The following is a 15,806-nucleotide window of genomic DNA, read 5'->3' on the forward strand; positions in this document are numbered from 1 at the left end:
GTCCGGTTCCGCGCAGCAGCCTAGGCCGGTACGCCATATCTCAGTATTGAGGATGAGACACCCGCCAGGAGACGTCTCGTGTTGCATCTTGCTTTTCCATGATTCGGCACGATCCCTGCTAATGCTTTAGTTGTCCTCGCAGCATTCTCACATACAGGTGCTTCAGCGAACGCTTCAATGATGGATTGTCCCCAACGCTGGATTTCTTGTGGTGAGCCAGCTGTAACTTGACGTCAGCCATCCAGGTTTCCACGATGCCTACTATCTCTGCCGTCAACATCTCCACCTCCCCCGTGGTTTCGCCGGTTATCGTCAGGACAACGTCATCTGCAAAGCCGACGATCTCAACTGCCCTGGATAGTTCCAGTGTTAACACTCCGTTGTACATTATATTCCAGAGCGTTGGGCCAAGTATGGAGCCCTGAGGTACTCCCTCCGTGACTCTAATCGACCACTGCCCCATGTTCGATTTGTAGACCAGTACTCGGTTCTGGAAGTAACTTTTCAGAACCTTGCACAGATAGTCCGGAACCCGCATTCTGCTGCCCGTTTGTGTGTATTTGGGTATGTGTATGTCGGTTCGTGACTATGTGTGTTTCAAAAAATGTCACTCAATTTTCTTAGAGATGGCTCAATCGATTCGCACAAACTTAGTTTCAAACGAATGGTATAAACTGATATTCATTTTTTAATTATCAAAATTCGGATTCCGGAGTTATGGATTGAAGAGTGCGGTCACAAAGTAAATTCTTCTATAAACTGGTTCCACCATGATGTCCATTATACATTCTGGTACAACGAGAGCCAAAAATCTAATGGATTTAAAACGAATAGACTTACGTATAATTACAGGTTTATTTACAGGGCATTGTCCTGGCAAGTATCACTTTAAAAAAATGACAGACGTCAAGATGACTATGCTCTACCATTGTGCAGCACAATTTCTTCAAAGGGAGCGATTCTTCGGAAGGCATCTTATAACGCCTCACGAGGTGTTGCATACCTGTCCCAAACGGACCTTCAGCTACAAGCGTTATTTTCGACAAAAATCTGACGAAAACAAGATGACAGACAGAACTGCAATGCGAAACTGCCCTGAATTCCGCCTTTCCTCAGTATTTGAATCGTGTGCAAAATAGTCTTCGTAATCATTTTCGAACTACGTTAGAAGCAGAACAACAGGTTTGTCCTAAAACGATCAACAACTTCTAACCTAATAGCTTATACTTCTATGCTGTTTCCTGCCATCGAGTAGCGTCACAGGTGTCCCGTAAGGCAGGCATCTGGGTCCGCTTATTTTTATTTTATTTACTAAAGATATCTGTAGTCGTATCAAGTCTGGGCAATCGCTATATGCGGACGATCTCAAAATCTTCCGAACTATCGCTTCGGCACTTGACGCCGTAGTGCTTCAAGCAGATATCTGTATAATTCAAGAATAATGCACGATTAACGGAATGGAAGTCATCGTTAAAAAAGAAAAGTACTTACTCCAGGGCGTTGGGGTAACGGCTTACAAGGAAGAATAATTAAAAGCGTCGACTCGATCCGTGATTTGGGAGTGCACATCGATAGCTTTTCCGACTATATCACCGCAACGACTGCTAAGGCTTTCAGAATGCTGGGCTTCTTAAAGCGTGTTATAATTATGTCTAGCTCACCCAAATCTCAAGAAGGAAATCCCCTAAACCAAGCTTATATCCAATGTAAGCAAGAAAAAGCAGAGTGCACTCACCTACAATCGCTGCTGGATCTAAGGGTCATCGTCCGCCCGGTACCTCACGAGCCTTGAGGGTTCCTCTATCACTTGTGCGGTTCTGGCGACTCGGATACCCTGTAGATTCTTCGTTCACTCGTAGGCCGGTTCACACGCAAAATTAAAGCGCAGAGTTCCACCTTTTATTTCAACCAGCTGCTGCTCAATGTGCAGGGCCTCGATTTATCACAAGTGGCCCCACTGACTAGCGGTAGCACAATCATGTCACTGAACGACGCGAGCAGTGCGAAAACACGTTTAATGTCACTCGCGCATTCTCGTGCTTCAACTTAGTCCGTATCGTATCGTATTCCCGTTCTTCGTGGGATTTGTTTTCAAGCGGGCCGTCAAATGTGCACCTCTTGCCGTGAACGATAATCTCTGACTACTCCTATTGCACATTTTACTGTAAAAAGCGGCAAACCGCGGACTTCGTTGATTTCTACGCACTAGAATTACTTTACTGTGCCCTGATCAAAAATGTTCAGACTCTTCCTGTAAAGAGTTTTTGTTTTCGACTTGCTGTCAGGCAATATCGAGTCTAGATCTTTTCTCGGGCATTAATTTGTATGCGCATCACCGTGTTCTTCGTAACTCCACTCTGTTGTGGACACCGTGCTGCATATGGACAAAATGATCCACTGGAAGGATGTTGCCGCAGATTTAACGGAACTTCTTTAAAGTTTGATTTTAACATATAAACGCAAAGATATGAGTTATTAATAAGAAATATATAATTTCAAAAAGGTGTCTGTATGGTGTACACCGAAGATTAGAAATAAATAATAATAATAAAAGTATTAACAATGATAAGAGAAAAGCAAAGTACCCGCTAATAAAAAATACGGTAGGATCGTAGATAAATGTTTCCCAGTCACGAAAGAAGGTCTCCACGCGCAATAAAAAGTTTCATGCGCGAAAAATTTATTCAGTATTTTTTGTTTCTTTTTTATTTATTTTTTACATATTGAAAATATATAAAAGACCCAAGGCTCTGTTTAGTTACCGTGTTAGAGCCGTAAAACAAATAATATAAAACATAACGGCATGTTCTTCAGCTCTTTGTGGTGTTGGTGATCAGCCGCTCCTGTGCTTTGACCGTGGAATTATTGGAAGGGTTGACCAATCATTATGACCGCGAAGTCATGCTTCGCCGGAAAGATACTTTGTGCCAGCGCCTTCAGCCGCTCCTTCTGGGTGATTGCTTGCTGCCTTGACACGACCGACATTAACTGGAACTGCCACATAGCAATTGTATACTTTCAGACTTCCCATGAACATGTACAATTTTGTACCTGTGTACAAAATTTCGCGCACGCGTTCAACTTCAAACATGCTTCGTCTCGATGTACAAGTTCGCCTCGAACATTGAATTCAAGCGAACGATGTGCAAACTCTAGTTCAAACAGCCGTGTACGTACACCGGGTGCGTACACGAGAACGATTCGCTCATGGCAAAAAGAGTCTGCGCTAGTGACGATGAGATTGAGAAAGAGAAAACTGGTGCCCTGAACCGATGTGTACGCACACCGTGTACGTGCATGGGGTTCAGTTGTGCAGGCGAACATGTGCACGTGTTTAGGTACGAAATAGCATGTTTGAGTTCGTACACGAAGTGTGGGTTTAATATGAGCACAGAACCAGAGCGAACATTGTGTACGATGTGCATATGGGAAGACTGGTATACTTAACGGGACTTTGCGATTTGCTACTAGCGAATCTAGACGTCCATAAAATGTTTCCAAGTTCATGTAAACAGTACTGTCAAGAAAAGTGAGGTTAACTGTGTCAGTAAAGAACCTAATGTGCATTTTGTTCAGGTATGTTCTTTGAACGATAGGTTTGAATCCAGCATAACCTCAAGATCCTTCACCACGGTTTCTCCTTGTAAAACTATCCCGGACAAAGTATAATCATACGATAGAAGTGAACGTTTCCTTGAGAAAGATATTACTGAACATTTCGAGGCGTTAAGAACCATTCGATTTGCTATACACCAGGTAGCAAAATTATCAAGCTGCGATTGGAGAAATTCCTGGTCAGTTCTACTTATAATGATGTGGGATAATTTGAAGTCGTCGGCCATTTGCATATATTTTTAACCTATCGCTTCAGCAGCAAACGGTTCCTGAGGATTGGAAATGCTCAGTTATGTTCCCGGTATTCAAGAAAGGTGACAAACGCAACATAGCGAACTATCGCGGAATCACTTCGCTAGGAGTCGAATCTAAAGTTTTTGAATCAATTATCAACGAGGCGTTATTTTCTGCTTGTCGAAACTACATTAGTACATCTCAGCACGGATTTTTCCCAGGACGTTCAGTCGAGACGAATCTCGTCTGCTTTACGTCATTTTGCACGGAACAAATGTCTAAGAAATTGCAGGTGGATACTATTTACACTGATCTAAAGGCAGCTTTTGATAGAGTTAATCATGAGATACTGATAACAAAGCTTGATAAGCTAGGGTTTTCTACTAGATTCTGCCATTGGCTTCGATCCTACCTTGTGCACCGTGAAATCGTTGTTCAAATTGGCGATATTGTGTCAGAATCCTTTTTCAACACTTCCGGAGTTCCTCAAGGTAGTACGCTAGGTCCACTACTTTTTTCACTGTTCGTGAACGATGCGGTTTTCGTTCTAAGCCGTGGAGGAAAGCTGTTTTTTGCCGACGACTTAAAATTTTTTCTTGTTATACGGAATGAAGCCGATTGCCGTGAGCTACAGCATCTTATTGACACCTTTTATAGCTGGTGTGTAAGAAACATGATGGTCCTTAGCGTTGCAAAATGTTTTATCATCAGCTATTATCGAACGAAAAATATGGTTACCTTCAACTATAACATTGCAGGAACTCTACTACAACGCGTTGACCACGTGAAGGATCTAGGAGTCATTCTTGATGATAAGCTAACGTATACTCATCACGTCTCAGCGACCATCGACAGAGCCAATCGTTTGCTGGGATTTATTTTCAAAATATCCAACGAATTTCGGGATCCTGTATGCTTCAAGGCTCTTTATTGCTCATTGGTGCGCCCGCAGTTGGAATTTGCAAACGTCGTTTGGTGCCCGTATCAAGCTACGTGGAGCCTGAGGATCGAAGCAGTCCAGCGTAAATTCATACGATATGCGTTACGTGAATTGCCGTGGAACGATCCATTAAACCTGCCACCGTACGAGGACCGTTGTCGTCTTTTAGGACTTAATACTTTAACACGCCGGAGAGATTCGAGTGTGTATCTTCGTCGCGAGCGGTTGACTCATGTAGAGCTCCCTACGAGTCGGTTAATTTTCATTATTTTCGGCGCAGTTTACTGCCTCCCGGATATCGAAAGAGTAATAAGGGTGCAATTTAACGATTATACAAGGTGAAGTGGCTTATAAAAGCATTTTCGGCATATTTTTGAGTGACGCGAGTGGTGACAGTCTGCGAAAATCGAATTCCGGCAAATGAAAAAATATCTTTTCCTCGCATTACGGGCCGTCGATTCCCGATGCAAGGACAATAAAAGTGCACAGAAAACATCTAGAAACACAGTGTATATTCTAAAAATAGTGAAAAATGGTTTTTCAGAGAAAAAAATTCAATCCGAAAAGTGAAAAAAGATACGGCAATAAGAAAAATTAGCATATTCAAATAATTGGCGTTTCACCAGCGACTAGCGACTACCAGGTATCGCCCCAAAATTCTTCGCCCGAAAAATAGGTGGCAAACCAGCCAGTCGGTGCTCAGCTAATTTCGTCCGTGTTCCTTGTCACCTATTTTTATTGGATGTTTCATAGGCGTCATTCATCTTTGGAGCCGCCTTGGATATTCAACTGTTTTTTTTACTTTCTTATTTTTTTGCGAATGAGTAGAGGTTTTGATTCTTTAATATTCGGGATTGCAGATATTTTGTCGCATGTAAATTTTGAGTGTTCGTTGATGTGATGGCACTGTAAGGTAACACGTATCTGCCGGTCAGCAAACTTTTCTTTGGACTGAGCAAACTAATTTCTATGTTTCTTTAGGGTTTGTTTTACCAACGGGGAAACTGATCCAAAGAGCATTCAATGTGCTTAGGGAAAACACATGGCCTTGTTTGAGTGGAATGACGACTTCAATCATGTATGAGGTTTGAGAATTGACAATTCGCGAGAGGAATCGGGGACCGGTAAGCAATTATCTTCAGTTATGTCAGCACGAAGAATAAGTGTTTTGCTGTCATGTTCATTGGTTAGATTTCAATTCTATCTCATGCCTCCAGGCGAGTCTAAGTTTATTAATGGCATTTGGTCCTTAGACCGGCGACGACTGGGAGCTATCAGCCTTCTGCCAATAGTAGCAGAATGAGAGGGTGCGAACAGATCTAGCGGAGAAAACAACACCGTAAAAATGAATAGTTGTTGGGAAATCAGCTCCAATAAGACTTTAATTTGACTAGTATCGATGATCGCGAGTCAATACGTACTGAAAATTCGCCGCGTCTGTTGTAATGAATCTAATTTCATGTTCCGTTATTGGTGGCAAGCCCGTGCATCAGGTTAACGATCCTCTGTATTTCCCTTTAATGTTCGATATAATTGTTCGTATACGTGTATTTCGCAAACAATCCGATATTAGAAATAGGAAATACTTTCGTTGATTTATAACATCTCGAGCTATCATAACTCTTTGTGTGTATAACGTGTTATCACTCGGTAGTTTGCAACCCAAAAAATATATTGTGGAGAAAGTATAGCGAAATTAGTCTAAATAATGTCGCAATAAATAGTGATCCGGCCTATTATGCAGATAAGATTAGCTTTTCTAGGCAATACCCCCACGATCGGCTGTGTGGAGTTGAAATTGCTTTTGTTCAGAAAACAGGATACTCTCGGTAGCCGGCTACCCAGAGTTTAAAAAGAACCAAAAACTAAACAAGATCTTTTTCGAGCGATCGTGTTCTCGAAAACTTACTAAACTACTACCTAATAAACTATGTACAGGTCGCATCGCTTGCATGAAGCGAATCCTAGAACACCAACTTCGCGACACCTATGGAAGAGTCTGATGAACCTTCTGTATAAGATTCCTCATTTTATTCACACGATCGCCGGGTAAAATCAGCACCGACACGATAGAAACCACGAAAAAATTCGTCGAGTGATTGAATATTATTAAGAAATATAAGCAGTGCTCCTTATAGCCGGCTTTAGGAGTTCAAGTTGCTTATTTTGCTAATCGTATTAATACAACAAATGATAAATTTCCCAAATTCTCGGCAGCCGGCTGCCCAGAGCAATTATTACATGATAACGCTATTGGCACACTTACTAACAACTCTCCCATTCCCGTGATACATGTGGAGATGCAGAGGATTCCTCGGTCTCTAGTAGCAACATGTATCGGACTAACATTCCTTCCTTTCCCAGAAGATCTGCATTCGGACGTGGCCGGCGTCGGTATTGATCAGCATGCAGGGATCAGAATAGTTTGTACAATGTGGCTCATCATGTTATTCCCAAACATGTTGTTCCAATGAACATTTTGCAACCTAATTTGGTTCTGGTCAATAACGGAGTAGCAACTACGGGCGATCTCTTATGCTTATGCTTATGCTTATGCTTAATACTTTAACACGCCGGAGACATGCAGCGCAAGCTACCTTCGTGTCAAAGATTTTACTGGCTGAATATGATGATCCGGAGCTACTAGCGCAAATCAACCTCTACGCGCCTACCCGTTCTCTTCGCCCTCGAACCCTGCTGCATTCTGAAATGCGCAGCACTAACTACGCTACCAATAGTCCAATTTTAGCAATGAGTCGTCGCTGTTTGCTGAAATTTTTGACTTCGTCATGAACTTTTCGCAGTTTCGTCGTCGTGTATTGTCACTATTTTAATTATGTTTAGTTTACCTTAGTTTAGTATAGTTCATTAAGACAAATTGGCAGTTGGACTTTTTTATACAAATACAAATAAGAAAGTTTAGGGACCTCAATACTAGTGTGAACATCGTTTAGATAAAGAAGGAAAATAAAAGGTCCGAGATGACTCCCCTGTGGAACTCCGTATGTGTATTAGTTTTATACTTGCAAAATAAGGCATGGCCGCCGGGCCTCTGGAAGTAAACATAAACATCCGGACGAATATCCTGATTCTTTGGCGCATGATGGAAAGAGAGAAAAGGCCGAGCTCCATCTCGGTTCTTCTGATTTGAACACTTATGGATACTTTTTGTTTCGAAACTACTGATAAAAATAATTATGACCGAACCGAAACAAAACCTATATCAACACTACGTCATTTGTTTATGCTTTTCTTTTTCATATACTCCTGTTTTATCGGCTTCATCTAAGAAAAACCTGTTTTAATCCACCTAGCGGTGCAATTGTGCCTTTCTCATTTCTCTAAACTATGGCACGGAAGCTTTTTATGTTCAACATAATTGTGGAAATGTCCAGTACATTCTTAGTACACTTTGCACTTATACACAATGGCATGCCAGCCACGAACTTGATGAGCTACGTGTCGACGGTGGAACACTTGAAACAAAAAAATATCATACTCCATTAGCCTAATCAGCATTAGTTCAATGTTATCTGCTTGCTAACTCATTTTGTCATGCGGGGGTGGGTATGTGAGGAGGGCGAAAGTCCCATGAACGAACGACTCCCCAGCTTAAATTGGTATGCTTTGTGATATAGTGGTGGTTTAAAGATGATGGGGTTGAAAGGGAGGGGTATGAGGGCTGGAAGGGGTGGTGGTCTGAGGGGTGATTTAAAGAGATTTTTAAAGAAGGGGAGTGAACAGTAGAGGGGGGGGGGGTGTAACCCCTCTCCGTAAACCATCAACTATGCCTCTATTAAAATCCAGAAACCTTACGCGAGTCGAAAAAAAAAAATTGGCCGGGATTAGGTTGACGTTTTTCAGAGTGATTGCATAACCTTTCTATATGAGAAAGGCAAAAATGTGCCAAAATCCAAAAAAGTGAATCGTCGTCAAATTTTTTTTCGAGTTTGCATCAAATCTCGACGTTTGCACCTTGAACACATTTAGCATCAAAAATAAAAATTCTATTTTTAATTTTTCCTATAGTTTATATGAGAAATTTCTGTGTGGCCGCACTCTGAAACCCGTAATTCCGGAACCAGAATTCCGATCGATCCAAAATTCAATAGCAGCCGATGGGAAGGTTGCACCTTTCATTTGAGACTAAGTTTGGGCAAATCGGTCCAGCCATCTCTGAGAAAAATGAGTGACATTATTTGACACATACATACACACACACATACACACACATACACACACATACACACACACACACATGCACACATACATACATACACACACATACAGACTTTTTCCGATCTCGACGAACTGAGTCGAATGGGATATGACACTCGGCCCTCTGGGCCGGGATTAGGTTGACGTTTTTCAGAGTGATTGCATAACCTTTCTATATGAGAAAGGCAAAAACGGCAACCTCACTCATACATAGAAAAAAATGTGCCCATCTGTATTCGTCTTGGGTTGCTCCGTCCGACTTCCCCGCCTTTCTCATGAATATAAATGCAAGTATGAACAAATCATGAAGTGTATTTGCTAGACCACGGCTGCTTCAAATCAACAGATAACGAGAGCAAATTATATCTGTTCATAACAGCGTTGCTACGATTGGCGATACTTTCCGGAGTAGATAAGAACAATCGATATTTCCAGTGATGACGTCAAACACTAAAAGCCTCTATAGTAAAACCCATCGCTGTTCAAGAATCTGTAAGTTTAACAGCTTGAATCGATCGGAGTACGAGAGCAAACGTACTGGGTCACGCCATTGTAGATTTCTAAGGGCAAAACGTAAAAAAGCTTTGCCTTCTCTCGATTCGATCACGTTGAGTTGCGTAGTGTGGTTTCCAAATTTGGAAAGAATCTTCTAGGGTGCTTCGTATCAGAGAACAGTACAATGTATTGAGTGCATACAGATCATTGAAGTCTGAAACGTCTGGACGTACGTAAGAAACCGAGAGCCGGAAACGTGTTGGCAGTTGCTGTGGAGATATGGTCACTGAACCTCAATTTGCTGTCAAATGAAAGGCCAAGATCTTGAATTAACAACACACAATTTACAGACAGTAGCCATCCACTTTATAGTCGAAATGACAAATCGAGTGATACCGACTAAAACTGTTTACTTTGCACTTATTTGTGCCCAACTTGAGCTTACACCAATGTTGAACTAAGTCGATATCAACGTGGAGAACTACACAGTCTACAGCAGATTTTATTTTTCGAGAGATCTTCAGGTTGTCGGCATACAACAGATTTCCAGACTGGTTTCGCTCGCAGAGGTCGTTAATGAATATAACTAATATAAAAGGCCCTAGATGACTGCCTTGCGGGACCCCAGTCGAAAATTCGAAAGCAGTCGAGTTAAGGTTCGCAAATGTCACATAAGTGTATCTATTGTCTAAATAAAATTTCAGACAATTAGTTAACCAGACTGGATAGTAGACTGGTTCAATTTTTGATTTTTAGCTCCACCAGGCTCTACTGATTTCTTTTATGGCCCTTAGTAATTGTGCAAATTTTTTTACCGATAGGTTGTGTCTACAGACCCTCCAAAAATTCCAAAGTTTATATGGAAATTCGTATGGAAAATCGGTTAAAATTGAAAATAAATTCTTAAAAAATCACCTCAGCCATCAATACATGAGAACACTATATATTTCTAAAGGTATTCTTCTACTGAACACATTCGTGGAGCATTGTAAGTTTGTGAAAATTTGCTGAGAAAAGTTATTAACTAAAGAAACAGCATGACTTCAAAACGAATGGATTTTATTACCAATCATAGCAACCCTGTAAAACAATTTCAAAACCATTTCGCCAACTCTCCCCGCTGCTGGTTGGGCGAAACACACATCTCTCCAAACGGGGATGCTGCGATAAAACCGCTCCAACGCACCACATAAGGGAGGCGAAAGCTCGACTCACCGTCTTGCCTGCCAAACGCTCTAACCAGAATCTCAGCCAGCCAGAGTCAGTCAGTCTGGAGTCGGCCACGTTCAAAAGCACAAGCAAAAGCAAAACCTTCCACAGCATCGCAGCATCCACGGTAGAGGGCGAAACGCAATTTCACCCCACCACCCAAAATTCAACTGGGATTGAAAGAGACTACAGTGCAAGTGCAAAAAAAGGGAGTTCCTCCATCTTTTCTCGCGTGTTGAATGCTTAAAAAATCAAGTGAAATCGACGACCCGTAGTGAATAGTGTTCGGGAAACGTGAAAAACCTGCTGGCCGTGGCCAAGGTGGAGGGATTATGTGGTCCCAAAATGGCCCAGCCCAGTGTTGAAAATTTTCCACCCTACCACGCCATCAGCAGCAGTGGTCGTTCAGTGGATTTTAAAAATGGATGAAAAAAGTGAAGAGGAGCCAACATCACGCCCACGTGCGAAAATGACTCTGCGGAACGGATAAAGTGTAGGCTTCCGTCAATTTGTACCCATTTGCGGGATGCAATTCTTCCGGATCATTGTTTCGTGTCAGATGGATGTTTGGGAATTTTCCAACCAAATTTTCCGATCTAATATCTGGTTGGGAAAAACACACCCATTAGGTTTTTTTTTGTTGTTGCAGTTTTTCATCTCTCTTTCTCTCTCTCTCGCTCTTTTGATCTGTGTCGCCCTCGTGCGGGATAGTGCTCTCTCAATTACTCCCAAGGCTGACGACGCTCATCTCACTGATGATGATCGAAGCAGGCTGATGAAGCTTTTCCCGTAGGTTGCATGCTAGGTCGTCCTTCGTAGCGTAGTGCAGCCTGGTGCCAAGCGCGAGCTGTGAATGTGTGCTTGTTGTAAGCTGGCTGGCTACACTGGTACACATTTGCAATTATAGATCGCCACTTCGGAGAGGTTCCATCCTGTCTCGTCCCAATATAGCCAGTTCCAGCAGCACAGCACTCATTCGGTCGGACTCGTTAATCACACATTCACTCACACATACACACATACATATAGAAAACACACATAAACACTGCGTGCTTGCAGGGTTTTTCCGTTCGTTCATTGAGAAAAATTCTTCCAAATAGAGTCAGCCATTTTAGCACCTCGGTCGCTCGGCACAGCAGCTTCCAATCGATGCAAAGCGGATGATGTGCGAATCTGCCTCGAAGGTATCATCATGTGGGGAAGGTTTGAAAAGAATCGTAAAATTAGAGTAGTTCTGTTTGATGGACTTTTTTAAAGTTTGTGGCATCAGAAAGTGCAGCACCAAAATGTATTTAGGAACTGAAAAATTGGTTTGACGACGAATCCCTTGTCCAACAAAATATATTATTGATTTGCTTGATAAATGAGAAAAAAATAAAATTTCGCATAATACAGTAAGTTTTACCGAAATTTAGACAGTTGGACGTACAGTAAGCAGTTAAATTAAATTCAAAATGTTCGGTAATTTTTAAAGGTTGGGTTGTTTCAAAAAATACCGAACAGAATACAAAGGAAGGAAATTGATAAAAAATCGAATGTTTTCCAATAGTTCTAGTTTAAAATGTTCGTATTTTATCATGTTATCTCGGAAATTTTTAAACATATTTCAAGTTATTGCATTTATCGAATTTGAATCAAGAAAGAGTTAAAATAATCATTGTTATCGCAAAACATGGAACAAATCGGCAAATAATTTGAATATATCGATTATACTGCGTTTCAAACAATTCGATTAGCACTTTGAGAAGACTTTCAGTTTTATCATTTACGAACTACGTGCACGAAATTTCTCTCATTGACTAATGGCCGCGATTTGACAGTTTATTTATGTGGGTGGATGGATGTACAGAAATTGTTGCTATGTTTCAATTGCCGTAAAGTTCTACATCATCGATTTTTGATGACAGTGCTTAAAGCGTCTTTTAAGAGAACGCTTCACATTCTCCAGGTACTGTTTGAACGCGGAACATGGAAATAGATCATGCGGACTCTCCCCATAATATGTTTACTTTTCAGCATTCCCAATTCAAAAGCCATTTTAATCAGCTTCTGTCCACTTGCCACACCCTACCTTATTGCTACAATCACACATTAGCTTGTATTTAGTGCAATACACGACGCGCGGTACAAATAGTGGAATAGGCAGGAGAACGTTGTCGAACAATACGCAAATAGGCATAGCAGTCCAGCCAAAGATCACCCGATACAGGTTTGAAGGGATATACAATTTTGTCCCGGCCTGTGCGATTGCCATTTAAAACCTTCGCTCACTGAAGCAAGGGCTTCTTTAAACAGCGAACTTGAATCGGTGAATACACCGTCGATCTCAACTTTGTGAGCATGAATGTAGACGCGGTAGTCGTTCGTAAAATACTTGCCACCAGTAACGTCATTTGCTTGTTTCAGATGGAATATCAATGTATTTGCTTCATCTTCAAGGAACGTCATTCTCAAAAAATTGTTCATTCTTTAAACCTGATGTCTTTCTTCAGGGATATACATTACTTACCGGCTGGATTGCCTTACAAATACTTAACTTCATATTTTTTGAATACGCTGCTAGCGTTGACAAATGCCGCAACTTTACGATCAGGCGCATAGTGCACTGATGGCCGTGTTGGAGTCCGCCAAGGACGCCAGCCATAGTAGTGCGCTGAAATCTTGATCTGCTTTATAAACTTTATAGACAATAAATTGTTGTTCGAAAGATAAACTGAAAAAAAAAACAAAATAAACGAGTTTTACTCCGCCAAGGGCACCAGAAGATCACTTTTGGTTACTTCACTGCTGTTTCAAAGGTTTTAGTCGTGTAATCACATTTTGACAGTAATTGGGGTGTGGACTAGAGCCGGCGAAAAGCGTGGGTAGTATGGGTAGTACTACCCACTCGAAAATTACCGAGAAGGGAATTACCCACTCGAAAGTCTGGAACAAACCAAAACCTGAGATTAACCACGTGTATGTGTCTTTCTTCACAAAACTTGCGTCTTAAATTCTCGATATAAAACACTTTCATATTATTATTCAGTTACAGAAATTTCTTTGCTTTACAATTTAAATTTCTTGAAAATATGGGACAATAATTAGGATTTCTTTGAGATTTGGATTTTTTTATTATACTCATGGGAATATATTTTGACACATCTACATCTTATAAAAAATAGCTCAGATCGGTAGAAAAAAAATATTAATACAATTTTATCCAGACTATGGGAGGAAGTTAGAAATATTTTAAGGACAAGATATACAATTTGTAATTTTTTAACATGAACCATCATTTGATTAAAAATTGAAACAAGGAGAAACATTAGTAGACTTTTTGTAAGGAAGGCAAAAGATTATTGATTCCAACATCAGAAGCAGAGACCGTATCGGAGAAAGTAAGGAGAGGGCGGACAAAAATGACAGCGAAAAAAGTAATTAAACTTGTAGCTTTGTGGCAAACGGAAGATTATTATCAGGACATCATGAACCCGACTGGCCTCCTTGGTTCGGCTGGGAACTGTTGGGATCACACTTGTAGGTAGCTATTAGCAAGTCATCCAATAGAGAAGATATAATAAATTTGGAGAATAGCCAGCACATCTCTGATTAGAACCAGACCGAAGGGATGGAGATCTGTCGCTAGAACACTAGGCGCATGACCAGACAACATGTTTAATGTCGCGATAGCCGTCAGCACAAGCGAAGAGAATGCTCTCTATGACCCCAATACGTTCGCATTCAACGTATAATGATTGTACATTATACGAGATACCACCCGAAGGAAGTCACGACCTTCCTCCTTCCTTTTTAACCAAGATGCATTTGGGATTCTTAAACTTTTTCATTAATGCCTTCCAATGTCTTAATGTGTCCGTCTTCTCATTACCATTCTAATCTAAGTGCAACTTTTCTCATTACCTGGACTAAATGACTAAATGCGAAAGAACTCAAACTAATATTTGTATCAGGTAATCGAGAACGAATTTAACATAAAGAATCTGTGAACTCCCATATTTTTTCCAGGAAAAACAAGGGGTGCTTTCCGTGCTCCATCGATCGAAGCGCCCACTTGGAACTGTAACGATGTGGATATGGTCGTAGGTAAATGTAAAACCATACGTTTTGTGGAAAGAATTCTTAGCGCGAGTATCTTTGCTGTCAGATAAATTTGTGTGTTTGAAGAACAATTATTACGTTTATATACATTATTATAATTTCATCGCGAAACGTCTATCATTTGAATGTGAATCTACGTGGAATTCAGTTGTCGCCGATAAAGGATTCTTAGTTCCGTGTATTCCGATCAAAGATTGAATCGTGTACACAACGTAGAGCGCAGCTACCAGATAAAATATTGTTTCTCTTGTTAATCCGTTGACAAACCGGTGCCAATAACCGCGTTTTTCAGTTTTCATCAAGGTTTTCATTTGCGTTTCTAACGTCGCGTATATTCGGCAAAATTTGGGCGATCCGATGTTCAAAAAGTCCTCAAAGGACCTTTTCGCATACAATTCTGAGAACTCTCTGCCCACAAAGGAGTGGGAAACCGTCCACGGTTGTTCGCGCTGGGTATTTGTTTAGTCAGACCTTTAATCGCAGTGTAGAAAAACAAGCCAGTCCAAACGTTGTACACTAGAGTGACAGGGAAAAAATTATCCCTATCGGCCCACCCCTGAGTCGATTCCTAGTCCCACCAGGAGTACTTGCCCCAAATTTTAAGCAAATCGGACAACTCTAGCTACCGGACCAACGTTCCTGAAGTTTGTAGGGGTTTTTTCAACAATTTACAAGGAGAAAACCCACTAGCTGGAATTTTCGCCGCTAGGTGGCACTGTATGCATCGTATTATCACTGTAAGTGAAAATAAGAAAGATAATTTAATTGTCTACAATTTTGTCGAAAACTGCATGTCAATCCGGCTTCGATAAAAGAAGTTATTAAACTTTTAACGAAGTGATGTCTGAGTCAGTTTTGCATGGGGCCTAACAGCGCATGTTTGTGTATCAGTACTCGATTCGTATGAACTAAACATTTTTGTGCAATAATCGTTAGGTTTAGCTCAATAATATGTTCAGAAGAATTATAGTAAATATTTCGAGTTATGTTTTGA

The 15,806-nt window shown here is 41.0% G+C and overlaps 2 protein-coding genes across 4 annotated transcripts in view; one reads left to right on the forward strand and one right to left on the reverse strand.

Annotated features, from left to right (window-relative positions):
• Positions 1–15,806, reverse strand: part of LOC131683272 (gamma-aminobutyric acid receptor subunit alpha-6) — a 221,155-nt gene that overhangs the window by 179,462 nt on the left and 25,887 nt on the right. The gene's annotated exons all lie outside the window — the stretch shown is intronic.
• Positions 10,783–15,806, forward strand: part of LOC131683257 (low-density lipoprotein receptor-related protein 4) — a 110,456-nt gene continuing 105,432 nt past the window's right edge. For all 3 annotated transcript variants that reach the window (XM_058965097.1, XM_058965089.1, XM_058965105.1), the window contains exon 1: positions 10,783–11,204. The gene's annotated coding sequence lies outside the window, so the exon portion shown is untranslated. The remainder of the gene's footprint in view (positions 11,205–15,806) is intronic.

The sequence above is a fragment of the Topomyia yanbarensis genome, chromosome 1, assembly GCF_030247195.1.
Source record: "Topomyia yanbarensis strain Yona2022 chromosome 1, ASM3024719v1, whole genome shotgun sequence".
Taxonomy (NCBI): domain Eukaryota; kingdom Metazoa; phylum Arthropoda; class Insecta; order Diptera; family Culicidae; genus Topomyia; species Topomyia yanbarensis.